Raw genomic sequence first — 19,141 nt, 5'->3', positions numbered from 1 at the left:
AGACCACCCATCATCTGATGTAAGACATCAGCATTGCTGGTTCTTTTGCTTTGGGCCCAGGACTCATCTCATAGGCTCCCTTGGTTCTCAGACCTTTAGGTCAGATGGAAGGCTACAGAGATGGGGGCAGAAATGGGAGGCTGGGACTCTTGGTCTCCACAATTACACGAGCTAATTCCTTTGACATATTCCTTTTGCAGTTTTCTCTATGTATCCTTTTGTGCTGCTATCACAAAATACCTCTGACTAGGTAAATCTTAAAGAGCAGATAATGTACTTCACACAATGCTGGGAGGTCCAAGCATAAGCCACTGATGGTTTTGGTGTTTGAAGAGGACATATGGCATCTATGGTATCCTCTTAGGGTGGTTGCCGCTCAGAAGGGCCTTGACAGGTCCCTGCATCCCTTTCCGAAGACACTGATCTACTCATGACATAATTATTTCTCAAAATTATTTCCTTAATTGGGGCTTAAGTTTCAATGGAGCTTAAGTTGCATCCTATGTATTAGGTTGGATTTTGTAGTATTCAAATGCTAGCTGCATACATCTCCTTCGGTCTGTTTGTCTGGAGAATACAAATACAGAAGAGGAATTCTTTTCGAGAAAATAAAGATCTGGGTATCAATATGCTTTCCATACATTCTTGGTTCTCAAGAATCAACTGGAAATATCTCAGGCAGAAATCTCGTATTTGTTTGGAGTATGGCATCCAAAGAATGGCAGAAACAAGATGACATTGGGTGGTGGGGGAAGGAGGGTAACAGGGAGCCTTGCTCAGCCCTCTCCTCCAGTGAACAATGAAATGAGATCACTGCACACAGACATCCCCAGTGACTTCCTGCCTGAATACGCAGCCCATATCCTGGTTATGGGCATTGTTGGTAGGTCAGGTAAAACTTAGACCCAAGCCGTGAGACCTTCCAACCTCTGAAGATTCTCCCTGTACCACGGGTGTTGTAAAGAGACTCGTGTCTGTCTTTTCCTCCCCAAATCTGAGAAACATAAGTGACCAAGTCACCTTGAGTTATTTATTTTATGACCACAGATGAAATTAGACTGCAAATAGACTTAAAGATTTCAGATTTTAATTGGGACTAATTACATTCAGACTCACAAAATAGCAAAACAACACCTGACATCAAATTAGTAGAGAGAAGAGCTGTGTCTCACAAGAGCAAATCTGCAAACATGTTCAGCTTTGGGGTGTTAGAGCACATCTGCTTATTACCGGGCAGAGACAGGTATGGGGATGGGCAGGAACTCCGCAGCAGTACCTTGAGTGAGATTGTCATCAAGCTCCTGAGCCGACTGCAGTCAGAGTTCAACCTGCTCACCCTTTTCTTTGTCTAAAAAAATGCAAATGGAAGCAACGAGATCGGATTGGTCTACGCAGCACTTTCATATATGGGACACCAACATGCAAACCAATGATCCCACCTTCCAAGGAAGGGTTCTGGGGTGGCCATTTTGCTAGAGGTTGACAAGTTGTCACTCTTCAGAAATGACCAAGAGATTGTAGAGGTTCTACCTATGTGGTGGTGTGTATATGTCTTTTTTTTTGGGGGGGGGGAGGTCCATGGGGCCTGCTGTTGGCCTGGGCGCTGTCCCTCAGCTCTTCAGCTCAAGAAGAGCGCTCTACCACTTGAGCCACAGCGCCACTTCTGGCTTTTTCTGCCTATGTGGTACTGATGAATCAAACCCAGGGCCTCATGCATGCCAGGCAAGCACTCTACCATGGAGCCACCTTCCCCTTTGTGTGTAAGCCTTTATCTGCATATTTCGATGTTTTTTTAACACCTCCAGGAACCTTTCTGGCTCCCCCTTGGGCTATCCCATTCTCGGAGAAAGTAAAGGCTCGAGTGGGAGTGTCACCTAGATCTGCAAGCTAAGCGTCGGGGCCATCCCCCCCATCTGGCCTGTGCCTCCCACAAGACAGTGCAAGCCGCCTTGCACATCTGTAAGCTTCCACATCCATTAGTTCAACCACCCACCAGTCAAAAGATTTTTAAAGCTTGCATCTATTCTGAATATGTGAGGACTTTTATTGTTGTCTTAATTACCACACTGTCTAATCATAATTTACATAGCATTTACATTGCGTGAGGTGCTACAAGCAAATCTAGAGATGATCGGAAGTATCTGGGAATGGAAGATGTATGTAAATCCCAGACAAATGCCACATTATTTTATGTAAAAGATTTGAGCATCCTGCCAGGTAAAGTCAACCAGGGAGCATGCTCAGAGCTTACAGCCCACCAGAATGAAACCAGCCAGGGCTAAGACATTCACTTATCTTTTCCAAAGAAAGCCCATAAAGATTCTCATGTTTTGTGCTGGCTCCTGGCTCCTGCCACCTGCCCATCCTCTGTGGCTGGGCTGCCTGGAGCATTGGTCTCCTACTGTCAGCACCTGTGAGTATAATAAACTGGCTTCCTGAGCCTCTGCCAGGTCTCCTCACGTCGCTGCCCTTGGGCCAGCACATAAGAACACTGCAGAAGAGCTATGCTTGTTACCTTGAGTGCATGAAGTTAACACCTTCTGAAGGTTCACACGCAAAACGCTCTGTGCAATTTCAAAAAATCAAATGCAGATGGAGTCTGCCCTCCAGAATGGAAAATTTGATCATAAAAGAAGGTGCATACACAAATAACAAGGTGGAAATGGTGAGTGCTGTCGATAAAGACCAATTAAGTACTGTCAAGAAGGCCATCTGTTCCCTTTTCCTGGAGCCTCACCTGAGCCCTGAACCCATTGGCTCAAACACAGCACGAAGGTCAGATGGGAGTTTATTTCCTAGACAACACAGAAAAGCAATACATGCTCATGAGAAACCGGTGTGGTTTCCAAAGGGTTCATACATGATTAAGTTTTTCATCGCTGGACCTACTCATCTACTCGGTTTGTAATAGTCCTCAGAAAATGTTAATTTAAAATGAACTGATAAGCAAAATGTGTAATGGAAAACATGCAAGTCATCTAGGAGTAGAAGCAGCAGCTACAGAGTCCACCAATCAGATTCTAATTCAAGTTCTAATTCAAATTCTCTAAGGAACAACACCATTAGCGATCTGGAACCACACATAAGAATATACATGTGCCGGGTGCCAGTGGTTCACGCCTGTAATCCTAGCTACTCAGGAGGCTGAGATCTGAGGATCGCGGTTCAAAGCCAGCCTGGGCAGGAAAGTCCGTGAGACTCTCCAATAAACCACTAGAAAACCGGAAGTGATGCTATGGATCAAGTGGATGCTATGGATCAAAAAAGCCATGCACAAAAGCACAAATGGTATATGATTCAGTAGAAGAGGGACCTGGGGCCATGAAATTCACACAGACTGAGCAGAGAACACTGTCTTCCCGAGCCTGGGAAAGGGATGCGATGCTGTCATAAAGACAGTGTTATTTGAGAAGGTGAAAGGAATTCTCTGGGCAATTGGATTTTAGTACCGCTGGTTGCACACCAATGTGCAGATACTGAATGCCACTAAAGTGCATACTAGTCCAAAAGACCGATTTTCTGTTTTGCATATTGAACACCATTTTTTTTTTGCAAAACAAAACCCTTAAAGAGTTCCAGGTACAGAAGAGGGATTCCAAAATATATTTAAAATATTCCAAATGAAAATAAAATGCCTGGTAATTTAGTACCAACCAATAAAGCGGAAGATGAAAGCCCAAATAAATTTCCGTTGGTAAAATAAGTACCTCTACAATGTGATAAGAAAAAATAAGCAGAGAATATAGTGAGTTTTCAGGAATGCTGAGCTAGAGACCTTTGAATCTTTTAATAAATGAAACTCTTCCATGTGAAGAAAGAAAAAGAAAAATCAGCTAAGGCAGAGATGCTAACAGTGTGATAAATAATCTCCTGTGCTGGTGCTCATGACCCTAATTATCTCTTACCCTGGGCGTGGAAACCAACAAGATTATATAGGTTTATAAAAAATATGTGTGTCTATCAGAGGGAAAATATGCAAATGATTGTAATTAAGAACCCCAGCCTTTTACATAAAGTCCTCTGAAATACTGATACTCGCTCTGGTCTTGGACTTTTTGACCTGCAGGGCTAAGAAGCTTGAAGAGAGAAGATTCATGAGCCTCATCAACGAGAAATAGAGTGAAAAGTCAAGTGTGTGTGATAGGAAAGAAACTAACGATGAAGAACGCTACATCAGGCAGAGCCCTGACAGCAAACAGACAGAGACTGAGCTGGGCTCAGTGAGGGCTGATGCGGAAGTTGGGTTGAGGCAAAGGGTAATGATGTTCTGAAGGGCAGCCACCGGAGGATAGCTGTCACCTGCTCTGACAGTGAGGGCATCGTGGGGATGCAGAGAGCCACAGGATATGCTGTGAGCCGGCGACATTTCTGTAGACTCACTACCCCCGCCATTCTGTCCTGTCTTCCCTGTCCTTCCCTGTCTCCTTAGGCTGAGTTGCATAGGAGGCTAGGCCAAAGAGCCCCACTCCCGTGAGCAGCACCTTGGAGAGAAGCCACCTATGGATGTGGAGGGCAAAGACACAAGGCCTCACACACCCCTGCTGTGTCTTGTACCCGTGCTTCTGGATGGGGCACGGAAAGGTCTATCTTGTTATCATTTCACTTGGGTTTGGTTCTGTGATGACTCAAAGCCACAGGATGAGCATAGCAGGTGGAAACAGGTTCTGGTATGTCTCTGGTTGTGTTTCTGAAAGAGGTCACCACTTAGATCAGTAGACTGAGTCAAGAAGCTCCATCCTCACTAGGATATATGGGCAGCATCCATCCACCGGGGAGTCCATAGAATTGTCTCTCTATGTGATATGGTGTCTATGCATTCACTTAGGAGAAATAAAATCATTTGAGTATATGTATGTCACAGACAGACAGACAGACACAAAGGCAGAGAGAGCAAGGGAGAGAAGAGCCAGAGAGAGTCACTCAGGAAAAGAGTACTTTTCCATCATATATTACTAGAACAAACTATTCCACATGGTTTATGAGGAAGAACTCTACGAAGAAGATGATGAGTTATCTGTACTTACACAAAATATTTCATGGAAATTTTATTGCCATCTCATTTTTTTTAATTTAACCATAATTATGTTAGACACTCATCATCTGGAGTTTTCAGTTGTGTAGAATTCCTCGCTGGCAGCCAAGTTTCTGTCCGGGAAGATGTATGAGCCAGCCCGTATTTTCCACAACGACTTTCCAAGGAAGCGTTAAAAGTAAGAGAATGTGAATTACTCAGAACCCATGATTGCACATGAAGCGAAATTTTAAAGAATTGTTACACGTTTTGGGAAGGGTAGGAACACACACACACACACACACACACACACACACACACACACACACACACACACACACACACACACACACACACACACAGTAGGTCCGTAACCAGTGCTATCTGGAATGAATGAAGTAACCATTCTCACAAGAAAAGGAAGATTTCTTTGTTGCTATCCAGGTAGGTAGAAATCAAGACATGCGAGAAGAAAACACTCACTGTTTGCCAAAGTCTTAACTGTTTCCCTCTTGTTTCTCAATCTCTGTAACTGATCCCTCTGAGCAAAGGCAGCATTAGTGATGGCCCCTCTGGGAATGAAAGATCACATCACACTGGGTGCCAGTGGCTCACGTCTGTAATCCTCGCTACTCAGGAGGGAGGAGGCTGGCATCTGTGGGAGAACCAATGACTCCATGAAGGGAAAGAGAGCAGTGGCCCTGGAGGCCTGGTGACAGCCCCCCCCACCTCAGGAACATGAGGAAGAGACGGAGGGGACACCAGCTCTGGGGTGTCACTGACATATTCTTACAACCAATCCTGAGTCCTGGCTCAGACTGCAGCCCCGAAAGCTCCTTTCCAGCGCAGTAGCCAAAGCAGTGCAGATGTTACCTCAGATGGTTGGTCTCTAAAGGTGAGATCACAAAGGTGCAGCTCTCTATAAGTATCTAAGTGTTCTGTAAGTATCCAAGCGGTTGTGAGCGTTGCATGCAATGGAGTCAGGTGCATTGCTGGGTTACAGGGGCGGCTGTTGCTCAGCAAGAGCATTTGGACAGAAAGCATGACATGATTTACTGTCTCCAATTTTAATTTAACTCTAGGCATTAATTACTCATATCCTTATTGAAATATTGACTAATCTACATGGAGTATAATCAAACTACTTTATATTTCATTACAGATTCTTAGAAGCTATGGAGGGAAATTGAACCAGCTAATCTCTTATTTTTTTGAATAAGAATTTTTTTCATCCCTTGTTTCAGATAAGAGCATTCTATCCCTTCCCGGAAAAAGGAAGATCGTAAGAAGAAATGTCGCCCTTGATCGACCCCTTCCATACCCCACCCACCAGGACCTTAGGTCTTTTTGAGTTCTGAGGGCAGTTGTTAAAGACTGTCTGGAGTGAGGTTTGGAGCAATGTTACCATCTCTGAGCATCCATGCATCGTGAAGTGGAATCACAAAAACCTGCCTCACTCCAAGAATAAATTATCCTGCAGGCTGAACACCTGAAAACCCACGAAGAACAAAATATACTTTCTGATTCTGTCCCAACTTGAGTTACAAACACACACCCTGTCTTAACAACAAGAGACAGTGTTAGGAAAAGCTGAAGGGGCTGGTTTCTGAAATGTAAAGACTTTCATTTCATGTAATCATGCCACTTTTCTTTCTTTTGGGGGGGGATCCAGTCGTGGGGCCTGAACTCTGGGCCTGGGCGCTGTCCCTCAGCTCTTCAGCTCAAGGCTAGCGCTCTACCACTTGAGTCACAGCGCCACTTCCGGTTTTTTTCTTTTTGCTTATGTGGTGCTGAGGAATCGAACCCAGGGCCTCATGCATGCAAGGCAAATGCTCTACCACTGAGCCACCTTCCCAGCCCCAATAATGCCACTTTTCTGATAGGACTATTTTTCATTGCTTTTGTATTTACAAAGCCCTTTCCATACCAAGCTACATAACTAGCCTACCACAAATTCTTTCAGGCTTTATATGGTGATTGATTTTGAACATGAAAAGTTCTAAACTACTTGGTGTTCATTTGGGTCAGAATACATATTTGTGAAGTTAATTTTGAACTTGAAAGTTTTAAGCCACTTGGTATTCATTTGTGTCAGAATAAATATTTGTGAGGTTAATTATACTCATTCTTTTTCCAAATTTTCTATTTCATTCCTTTGTTCCAATAATCTATTTTTATGCCAGAACCATCTGTTTTGATTAGCTTAAGATCAACTTGTATTTCGATACCTGGTCCAACAAATCTCATCCAGCTCCTCTCGTGTTTCAGCTTTTCTCAGTTTGATTTATGAATTGATTCTTCAAAGTGAATTCTCGTTTTACTTGTGGACACTTCAGCATAAATACAATGGTAATCTATATGCAATTATGATAATTCTATAAAACAATTTGGAAAGAATTGACATCCCTCCAATATTCAAAAATGGGATTCTTAGCGTTAAATGTGATCTTTTCTGGTTTAGCTATCAAGTTTTGTATTTTGACTTGTGGCTGTCTTTATAACTGTGGACAAGATTCTACATAAGGCTATCAAGTGCTTAATATTTTTGTGTCCATTAAAACTGGAAAATTGTTTTCCTCAAATGTGATTTTTAGTCGTAGCTGTGATAATTCTGTACATTCTGCTCTGTCTAGCCACTTGGCTGTTTGGAATGGGAGGGGCGGCCTCCAGGCAGTGAGCCATCTTACAATCTACAAGTCTAAAATGGCCCCCTCCCCCTTCCCCGGTGGTATGTGTTTCAATGTGCCTGCCGTCACCTGCAGAGCTTCAGATGCCCACGGTGCCGTTCTGGTTCTCAGTTTTAGTGGGAACATGTCGATATTTTGCTCAGGCACGACATGGGCTGTTGATGGCTTCGGCTCTTAGTTTTATAGAGCGCTCCCATCTCCTGATAATAATCAATGTTTTCATTTCCCGCTCTGTGGCCTGCTTCTCCTCTCCCTCTGTAATGCTAATAACAAATTGCAAGTATTAGTCATAACTGCTAATGGTTATGGAGCTTTGGTCAATACTGTGCAAGCTGAGAATGACCATGCTGATATCTCTAAGGCAGGTTGCTATCACCAGTTAAACTTCAAGAAGCAGAGGCTGCACGATGCTAATTCTCCAGTCCTTGCCCACACAGCTGCTAGGTGGTAATAGAGTGTAACCTGAGTGGGCTTCCATTAAACCAAGACCTTGGAGTTTCCATTCCTCCTGAGTCTCTCCCACTTCCACACTTCTCTGTGCCCCAGCCCTGCAGGCTGCAGCCCCAGAATCTCTTCCTAGATGTCTTCCGATGAGGTCACTCACATCCTGGAGGAGGAAGAAAGAAGCAAAGGGTATTTCTCTCTCTGTTCTCTCCCTGCACGGGTGCTGAATTTTCAGGAGTAGCTGACTGCAAAATCATAGTTCTTCAGCTTAGCTTCATTCAGTACCAGGTTCTGGTCCCTTTCATCTATCAGCCAGAGGTAGGGAGAGCAGAGAAGATGGTAGTACACGTGTGTATATGTCTGTGTGTGTGTGTGTGTCTGTGTGTGTGTTTGTGTGTGTGTGTGTGTGTGTGTGTGTGTGTGTGTGTGTGTGTAGCAGGAGTGGTAGCTTGTCTGGGGAGCTAGACTCAGAGTATCTCATCATCTCTTGCATATTTGCCTAAACTTGTCAAGCCTACTATGAAGGATTCTTTCATCAAGTCTCTGTTTGAAAATTCTGGTGGAGGCCATAACTAATTCAGACCTATTTTTTTTAATTAAAAATATATATCTTGTAGAACTCTAAGAAGATAACTTAGGCAGAATATTGAAGTGACTAAGCAATGACTGCTTAGATCCACAAAAGAAATAGTAATAAGTTGGACTTCATTGAAATGATAAATTTCTGTTCGGAAAATGTCACCACAAAGAGAATAAAAACATGAGCCAGACTCAGAGAATGCTTTATGCAGGACACCTATCAGATAAAGGTCTGTTATTACAATGTATGAAGAATTTCTAACACTCCTCAAGAAAAGTAGCAACCCAGTTTAAAAATGAACAAAACATCTGAATAGATTCTTATGAAGCAAGGTATGCAAACAGAGAGTAAGTACAGACAAAGGCAGTCCATACTCCATACCAGGGACATTAAAGACTTACAAATGAAGACAATGAGATGTCCCTACACACATCAAAATGACCAAAATCCCAAACATGGGCGACAACAAATGCTAGTCCCTAATGCAAAATAGCAGAAACTCTTTTCAGTGCTGATGAAGAGACAAAGCAGTTACAGCCACACTGCAAGTCAGTCAGTCCAATGATTTCCTACTAACTACATATGCTTCTCTAGAGCAAGTCCCCTTCCTCAACCGAGCTGCAAACTAAGGTCCAGACAAAAACCTTCACAGGTGAGACACAACTCTTTTCTTCATCATTGCCCAAACTTGAAAGACATATCTTTTAGCAGGTGAATGGATGAAATGCATATCTTCAGCCAAACAGTGTAAGGTTATTCATTAATAAAAAGATATGAGCTGTCAAGCCACAGAAAGACAAAAAGAAGTGCTAACTTTATTCTGTTATGGTCAGACTACAGGAAATTATTTCAATTTTATTCTAGTTTCTGAGACGCACTTTATATCCTCAAAGATGATCTGTTTGGGCAGAAATTTTATGTGTAGTTGAGAATCATGTATTTTGTGCAACTGCTGGGTAAACTACTTTGTAGATGTTAACTTGGTCTTGATGTCACTTAAGATCTATAATGAGAAATTAGATTGGAACAGTAATAAAGACTCTTTCAACAAATAAAAACCTACAACCTGACAATGTTCCTCACAATTTTCTCTGAAGTAGAAAGTAAAATAATAATACAGAACTCATTCTATAAAGCCAATAGTATACTTATTACTTATTCCAAAACCAAATATGGTACAACAAGAGGAGAGAATTATAACCTCTTTAATAAACTGAAGAACTTAAAAATTGTCAATAAAACACTTTAACATACTTAAAAATTCAACAACACATTAAAAAAGATTACATACCATGATCAAACTGGTTTTATTCCAAGGATGCAAGGATGGTTCAACATATATAAATCAATAGATATAATACAACACCTAACAGGAGCAAGGGCAAAAATCATATGATCATCTCAACTGATGTTAAAATAAAATCTGTGGCAAAATGCAGCTCTGAGTTCTGAAGAATCTAGGATGTAGAAAATGTACTCAGTATAATAATGACTATAATTGGCAAACCCAGAACCAATATCGCACCAGTCAAAACTTGAAACCATCTCCCTTAAAATCAGGAATGAGACATGGACATCCATCCTCACTCTCATTCAACATAGTACTAGAGTTCCCACCCAGAGAAAAAAGAGAAATAAATAAAGAAAACCCAGATAGAGAAGAAAGAAGACAAATTATTCCTTTTGGCAATGTATAGGATACAAGACAAACATACAAAAACCAATAGCACCCAGATGGCATTGCAAACACCTGTAATCCTAGCTACTCAGGAAACGAGTCGTGAGGATCAGAGTTCAAAGCCAGGCTAGGCAGGAAAGTCTATGAGACTCTTATCTCCAAATCACCACCAAAAAGTTGGAAATGGAGCTGGGCTTCAAGTGGTAGAACACAAATCTTGAGCAATGAAGCTCAGGGGCAGGACTTAGGCCCTGAGTTCAAGCTCTAAGACTGATACTCCAACAGCAAACACATTGAAAAAGAAATCAGAAAAGTAATTGCATTCACAAGATTCCCCCAAATTAAATACATGAGTATAAATTTAACCATGGAAGTCAAACACCTCTACAAAGAAAACTATGAACCCTTGAAGGAAAAAATCTTAAGATGGAGAGACACCTCCTCCACCTTGTCTATGAGGTGGCAGAATTCGTATCAGGAGGATGGCCATACTGCCAAAAGCAATCCACAGATTCAACAGTATTTCCATTTCAAAATATGTTCAATAACAGTTCCAAACTTTCAACACGAATCAGAGGCTTTATACCTTACCTGCCACAATTTGCACTTTTGGGGGTTTTGGCTTTGCATAAATGCAATGCATATCTGATTCATTTTCCTCCAGCAATGACATGGAAATGACTGCTTCCTGAGGCTTTAACCACCAGACTCACCTTTACAAATAAAGTGAGGATTTGGTTCATCTACATCTCTGGGTTCTTCCCTAAGTCTCTGTAAATGCTACCTTTGTTGATATCTGCTAGGCCTTACTATGGAAAAACCAGAGGTCATGATTATTTTATTTAAATCGAAGGCAGATTGACTTTTCTGCTCTAATACTTGGGGAGTGAACATTTGCCTTGAGATTTATAAATTTCACAAGGTTTTGTCCAGGTATTGATCAGGGCTTTTACTTACCTGAAAATAAATAAAAGGGTTTTTTTTAAAGCTTAAATTATTTGGACAAATAGCATGCTCTTCTATTTTAGATTACTCTTAATGCCTTATTTGCTACGCTAAAACACATACGCATGGTTGAATTTACCTCTCCTTTGTTTTTATCATCTTTTGTTTTTGGACTTTTCCTCTTGGAAAAGTATATTCCCCCTGAGGGTTTTCTAGATTTTGGGTTTACATTCATGGGTCTGCTATTTGGGATTTCTTCTCATTCCGAATGTTAAATTTTATACCATTTTCCTCTTGGACTCATAGATCCATTGCCCAACCACCATTTACAAGAAAGGAAGGTTCATGATTTTCCTAATTGTTCCCTCAAGTTCTTCAAGTCCCAAACAGACTTGTGAGTAATAAAGCATGCATGTGAGCAGATCTATTTAAAATCTTCCATACACCGAGATACGTTCCATGAGTTTGTCAGCTAACGGACCGGTTCCACACTGGTTTAACTGCACCACACTTGTTTCATGGCAGAAGACCTAACAGCGCCTCTGCTACATTCTCCCGAGCAGTCTCACCTCTTCCTGCCCTCCTTTCTCCTCTGCTCTGCTGGGTTGGGTTGGGATATTCTCTTAGAGAACATTCTTTCTTCTTGTCTCTAGTGGGTGTGGCTTGCATGGCTTGCTCTCCTCGGGCCTCTGCTTTAGAAGAAGAGATGGAGATTTTCAAATTTAGGCAAGGGAAAGCAGAACTCTTCAAATAATTTCATCCACAACAAGGTTAGACATGGGAAATTCACTTTCTACAACTTTGTTTAAGGTCTCACATCAGCTTCACCCTGTGAGAAGTCAGAGTGGCTGCTGTCTGAACCCCCACCCTAAGAAATCTCTAACCTACTTGATACTTGTCACTGGAGAACGGCTCAGGGAAAACATAAAAAGTGTGGTCGATGATGAGTGCTTTTGACAGTGAGGGAACTCATTGGACAATTCTCAGCATTCCTGTGCTACATCCAATGCCCACAGGTCAGGAGCTTCTCCTCTGAGGTCTGCAAAGAAAGCACTATGTGTGTGGAATCAGTTAAATATCACAGGGCTTTTTCCTTTAAAAAAAAAAAGTGCTAGAAATCAAGAAATGTGCCTTTAAAGAAAACACAAGAAGTTTCTGTTCCATCTACCTACAAAGGAGGCAAGTGATATTCGAAAACTCTCAAGTGGAGAAATCCCATTTTGAAAATGGCTTTGTGGTACAGACAATGAAAGAAAAAGCAAGGAAGTGAGAACAGGTCAGGATACAAGGCGTGTGTGTGGTAGCGGGGGAGGGAGGCAGCCCCAGGGGTGGGAAAGTATCTGTGAACCATATCAGAGTCATTTCTCTGATAGGAGTTTAAGATACATAGTTAACTCCAACATAATAACAAAAACTGAATAATTTAAATAAACACTGGGCAAATGACCCAAGCGGACATTTCTCTAATGAAGACATTCATATTAAGTGGCCAGAAGGAAGATGAAAAAATACTTAAATCACAAATTATCAGCAAAGTGCAAGTGAGAACCTGACTGAAATATCATGTTACACTCATTAGGATGGCTGTGACCAAAAAGAAAAGTGGAGCCGAGTGTGAATGCCCGTGCATGGGATGCTAGCTACGCAGAGGCTGAGCTCTGAGCACCATGATTCAAAGCCAGGCCAGGCAGAAAAGTCCTTCAGACTCTCTTTCTAAATAACCAGCAAAAAGTTGAGCTGAGGCATGGCTCAAGTGGTAGAGTGTCAGCTGAGCAAGAAAGCCAAGTGAACGTGGAGGCCTGAGTTCAAGCCCTGGCCGTAACATAAAATTCAAAGAAAGGAAAGTAAGAACAAGCGTTGTCAAACATATTGTTGGTAAAAATTTAAGTTTCTATGGCCTTCCTTTATGGAAAATCGTATGGAGATTCCTCAGAATTTATGAAAATACAATTGGTAAATCATCTAACAGCCTCTCTCTCTTTGTCTCTTGTCTCCTTCTTCATCTCTGTCAGTCTGCCTGCATGCCTCTCCCCCCTCCCCTCCCCCGGTTCTCGAAGGAAATGAATCCATCACTGTGGAAATAGCTGTGTTCCTCCACCCAACCCAGCATCATTCATTCACAATACCCAAGACATGGAAACAACCCAAGTGTCCATCAGGAGTGAACAGTTAAGGAAATAGAACAGAATGCTACACAGCTCTACAAAATGGAATCATAGGAGGCTGAGGCAGGAAGATAACCATGTAGCATGTACAAGCTCAGACAGTTTATAGCAACACCTTATCCACAGAAACCTATGGAATATCATCTCTGATCTACTTTTAAACTTCAAAGGAAGAGATTCTGACATTCACAACAACAGGATGAACTTGGAAACCATTACACCAAGTGAAATACTATAGACACCAAAGAAAAAGACTACTTCTCCCTCTTCTATGGAGAAATTCAAATAAACATCAAGTACACAGAAGCAGAGAATAGAGAAGTTGTTGCCAAAGATAAGAAGCTGGGGGCGAGGGGTGGGGGTGGGGGTGGGGGTGGGATACAGGTCAAAGGGCACAAGGTTAAGGTTAGATAGGATGAGTGAATCCAGAAAGACATGAATTCTTTTACATTAGCAATGGTTTCTGTTTCTAAGAAGCATTTTAGTTATATACTAAAGCACATTAGTTATATACTCAGACAGTTACTAATAGTGAACAATGGATGATTAGGAGTGTCTTAAGAGACTAGACTTAGGGTTTCCTTACTGCATAAAACGTAGCCCTGTAGGCAGTGCTTATATTAACTTACTAATCATTTCACCCAGTGCATGTATATCAAGGCATCTTCTTGCACATTTTAAACACAAGCAATAAAATGTAAAACTAAAATAAAGACAGCTAACTCACCTTCAGCTGGGTGTGTTATAGCACTGTTTTCGATGTTTCTAAATGCTTATTTATTAAGGAAATGAGTGGGTTCAGGAGTCTCTGCTGGTGCTTTTGTCTAATTGGAGGTGAGCTTTGGGGAGTAAAGCAGGGTTCTGTGAAGTAAGTTTCCATGGAGATAGGCTTTATGGGTGGGTGGCACAGGTTTTTTTCTTTTTTTATTCCTCTCAGAAAGTAATTACTATCTTTAGTCACATAATCATTATTTTTCTCAAACATGGCATTTTTAAGCTTCCTTTTTGACAAGGTTTTAAAATTTGAGTCAGCGTTGAAAAAAAACATTATTCATACCACAAGGAATATTTTAACCAAATTGACTCAACATTGTAGTTTTAAAAATAAGAGTCAAAGACGCCGGGAATCTCCCAGAGTAAGTGCTCCCTCCTCACTAGCCTCTTTAGTTAAGGATGTCACTTGCTCTTCTCGTCTTTAATTTTGTGCATATAGATGTGGAATCCCTCCGCCCCTGTTTTATTAACATTATTCTGTATGTACACAGAGCTAAGTGGTACCATGCAAATACCTACAGACTCTACCCCAGCTCTCTCTACTGCCCCCTGGAGTTCACTTCCTGTCACTGCTACCACCGGTCCTCACCTGTATCCCCCACTGGAGGAGATCAGGAGCCTCTGCTTTCCTTGGGGGGGAGGGGATATGTTCCACGTTGAGCCTTTTCTCCCAAACCTTCTCCTTACCTACCTCCTTTGACTACCTCCTTTGACTACTGCCTCCCAGTGGGGTCAGAGTTTGAAGTGAGAACAAATAACCTGCTCCAAACCACCTTCAAGACTTCTAATGCTTTTACACACTCACACACACACACACACACACACACACACACACACACCCCTCCATGGTTTTCTAATTCAATCCAGTGACTTCCTGAAGGTGAAAACATTCTGATAACTGATTCTGATCTCCTTGTGAGAATCCTTTGCTCTCAAGCAGCACACAGTAGCACTCTCTAAATACTCCCCAGCCACAGCAGCTTTCCTCCCTCTGACCACAATGACCTGCCCTCAACACAGCCTGATGCTAAATGGAACATTCCAGTTGTTCTCACGCTAGGGGGCCATTCACTTCTCATCTATTGAAAATGTGTTCTTTTTACTTGAAAAAGGAAAGAAAAACAGGTAGGTTCCAGAACGAAATCATTCGTATGTTTTAAGTTGGGTGTCGTCCTGCGGAGGCTCTATGCGGCCCTGCTCCCTGCGTCCCCGGATGAAATCGTCCCTTCGTCTCTTGTATCCGTGCTGCACCTGCTAGCCGCCCACTAGTCAGGTAGAGGCTAGCTTAGTGTTCAGACTAACTTCAGGACATCGCAAGGCTGGCATTCAAAGCACCCTTATTTCATGGAACTGTCCCAAGTCAGGAGACTTTCTAATTGCTACCAGCATCTCAGATCTGCCCAAGAGGAAGGGTAGAGTACGTCCTGTGTCATTCTTGTCTCCCAACATGATAAGCCCAAGCGTGAGTACTAGAAGATACTTGAGAGATGTCACATTCACATAAGTATTATTTACAGTACATTGTTATAGTATAATATCTTTGTTGCTTGAGTTCTGAATTAAACTGTGTCACGAATGTGCATAGCTGGAGGAAGCCACAGTACCCAGGGGACTGGCGTTGTCTGCGGTCTCCAGAGGCCCCGGCAGCCATTGGAACATGGCCCTGGGGCAGGGGCTGCTGTACTCACAGCTGCCAGTTGGAACTGGACATGACTCCTTTAATACCAATTACCACTTTCTCAATGAATATTCACTTACCCCTTCTAGGTGAAAAAGAGACCCTATATCACCATTAATTGGGGGTGGAGTCCTGCCTGAGGGGCACAGAGACCTGTGTTCATTTACTCCTTTGCAGAGAAATAAAGACATTGTAATGTTCTACACTTCAAACTTCTTTCACTTTTGCTTTATTTATGGGTCAATCGCCTAAACTCAAATCACTGAGGCTAATCATTTGGGTTCAGATTCATTGGGAGTAATGAACATACAAGATTATGTTGTCAAATTTTATGCAAAAAACTATACCTAACTAGTAAACCATTTCTACTTTCATCTCTCATTTAATAAGTATATTTATTTTGTGCAATAATAAAGACCCACTCATGGGTTTCAATGGTAACATTCATTTCAACAAGAGGAGAATTGCTAAGAAGGAAATTTCCGACCCACCATGAGGTCAGTCGGCTTTAGCACTGGTGAGGGCTGAGCTGCACCCGGCAAGGGGGGACTTGGGAGAGGCCAGATGGTCTCAAGGGAGTCGGAGTTTCCTGCCACAGCGTGAGAAATGTTAAACTAGATGAGCTCAGGTTTCTACCCTGACAGCTAAGACTCCAGGATAACCAAGCACATGATAACACAGCATTACGTTTCAAACACAACAAAAAATACCACTTGGGAAGGGAATCTTGCATGTGTCATCCTGAATGGTCTAATCTTGAGGCAATATTTCTTTATGGCACACTTGGGTCTGTGATTCTCCCCAGGCCTCATTCTTTCTGCCCCAACACAGTTTCCTTGGCATTGAAGCCGACAGTGCAAGCGATCAACGCCTTCCTTCCACGCTTCCCCAACACCACGGCAGGGGCTCGCACAGGCCGTGCGGGTGACGACAGGTTTACGAGGAACACACTCGGGTGACATGCTTGTGAAATGCCTTGGTGACAGGCAGGAGGGAAATAAATGGACACTGCCGTTATCCTCACAGATACATTTTCCTTCATAAAAAATATCCTTCACCTTTATAAAAGCCCAATGTGAGTTAAATAATAACATAAAGTGCCCCTTCCTACTATCCTTAGGTAGTCAACATACTAAGGAGTGTGTGTATGTGTGTGAATGTGTGTGTGTGTGTGTGTGACTTAGAGAAGTCTTAAGCCCTTAGGAGTAGAAAAGAATGAGATACAAATAAACCTGGAAAAGAAGCAAAGACCCTGTTGTAAGCAAAGGCTTCTCCCAACCCTGTCAAGAGATAACTCTGTGACTCAGGATTAACGTCCCTGGGACTCAATTTTCATTTCTTTAACTATCCAAGACACTCTTAATCAAAGCATCCACCAAAAAGGCAGAAGTGTAGCTATGGCTCAAGCAGTAGAGTGCTAGCCTTGAACAAACACTTAGGGACAGCACCTAGGCTCCAAGTTCAAGCCCCAGGACACACCCCCCACACACCACACACACACACACACACACACCACACACACACACACACACACCACACACCACACACACACACACCACACACACACCACACACACATACACTTCTTCCAGTTCCAATGTGCTGTAATTTTGTGGGTTCCTATGATTTGGCGAAGAAGTATATCTAGAAGGATCAGGAATCAGGAGATACTCAAAGATGTCGCTTAGCTCTGCACATCTTGCACACACATGAAATGCTGCTGGTTGGTGTGACCAGACCCATCTCTTAGACTGGTGTGATTGTCGGGGGACACTGGGTGATCTCCCAAAGCCATCGAAGCCCTTTCTCTCTGGCCTCCTGCCCCACTATAGGACAGGAAGTCTGAGAAGTCAGTCTGCTGGCATTTCCTTCCCCTTTACTAGTGAGATAAAACGCTTTCCCAACAAGTAGAGGATGGATTCTTCATAGACCGTGTTTTTGTCTTCATACAGCACGGGAGGGCTGCCAGGTTCAAAGAATGCCTTGGGACACTGGCTTTCAGATATGATCTGGAAATCATTCCATTCTTACCATAAGAAAAATGTTGGAAGTGGCGCTGTGGCTCAAGTGGTAGAGCTAGCCTTAAGCACAAAAAAGGCTCAAGAACAGTGCCCAGGCCCTGAGTTCAAGCCCCAGGACTGGCGAAAACAAACAAAAACTGTCATGCAGCCAGGGCACTGGTGGCTCACACCTGTCATCCTAGCTACTCAGGAGGCTGAGCTCTCAGGATTCAAAGCCAGCCCGGGCAAGAAGGTCTGCGAGACTCTCATCTCCAATGAACTACCAGAAAACCGGAAGCGGTGCCGTGGCTCAAGTGGTAGAGTGCTTGCCTTGAGCTAAAGAGCTGAAGGACAGCACACAGGCCCAGAGTTCAAGCCCCATCACCACCACCACCACCAACAACAACAACAAAACTGTCATGCTTTTTAAAAAAAAAAAAACACTCACATTCATCTAACTCATAAAACAATTGAGGTTCCCTGGCAAAGTATCACCTCCAAATCTGAGGAGCCCCAGTCTAGACTGCTCACCTGGGACAGAGGCCACGGAGCCACCAGAGAACCCGATCATTCCAATGGGAGCCTGGATCAGCAGCAAGCGTGGACTGTCACGGGAACAGGAAACTGAATCAAGGGGATGACGCATCGCCACTGGCTTTTCCTCGAGGAAACTCAGAGGAGCAAGATGAGGATCTGAGAGATCCCTCAGGCTTCCAGCCAGAGAGGGGAAGAGTAACCTCTGTCACATCTCCATAACCAGACCCTGCGCTCCAGGAGGAAAGACTTCTGGGGCCACCTCCCAGCTGGGAGAACATGCTCTGTAAACTTCTTGTCTAGTTTATTTTATTTTTGCCAGTCCTGGGGTTTGAACTCTGAGCCTGGGCACTGTCCCCTGAGCTCCTTTTATTTTGCTCAGGGCTAAGCACTCTTCCACTTGAGCCACAGCACCCCTTGGAGCTTTCTCTGTGATTGATTAGAGATAGGAATCTCTAGGACTTTCCCGCTTGGGCTGGCTTCAAACTATGATCCTCAGATCTCAGCCTCCTGAGTAGCTAGGGTTACAGGTGTGAGCCACCGGCGCCCAGCCCCCTGTCTAGTTTAATAGTGGACAAAAATGTATGGTTACTAAAGTATGGCATCAAGGAAAACAGCGTGAGGAGGCGGGAAAGCTGGAGAAGCA

At 43.0% G+C, this 19,141-nt stretch overlaps 1 long non-coding RNA gene across 1 annotated transcript in view; it reads right to left on the bottom strand.

Annotated features, from left to right (window-relative positions):
• The window catches only part of LOC138832534 (uncharacterized), a 136,416-nt gene that overhangs the window by 17,749 nt on the left and 99,526 nt on the right, over positions 1 to 19,141 (bottom strand). Inside the window, exon 3 of the long non-coding RNA XR_011373579.1 lies at positions 11,915 to 12,037. This is a non-coding gene — a long non-coding RNA (uncharacterized lncRNA). The remainder of the gene's footprint in view (positions 1 to 11,914; positions 12,038 to 19,141) is intronic.

Source organism: Dipodomys merriami, unplaced genomic scaffold (assembly GCF_024711535.1).
Source record: "Dipodomys merriami isolate MVZ:Mamm:240054 unplaced genomic scaffold, mDipMer1.0.p SCAF_2, whole genome shotgun sequence".
NCBI lineage: Eukaryota > Metazoa > Chordata > Mammalia > Rodentia > Heteromyidae > Dipodomys > Dipodomys merriami.
The sequence above is the reverse complement of the archived record's forward strand: the minus strand, read 5'-3'. Positions and strand labels throughout refer to the sequence as shown.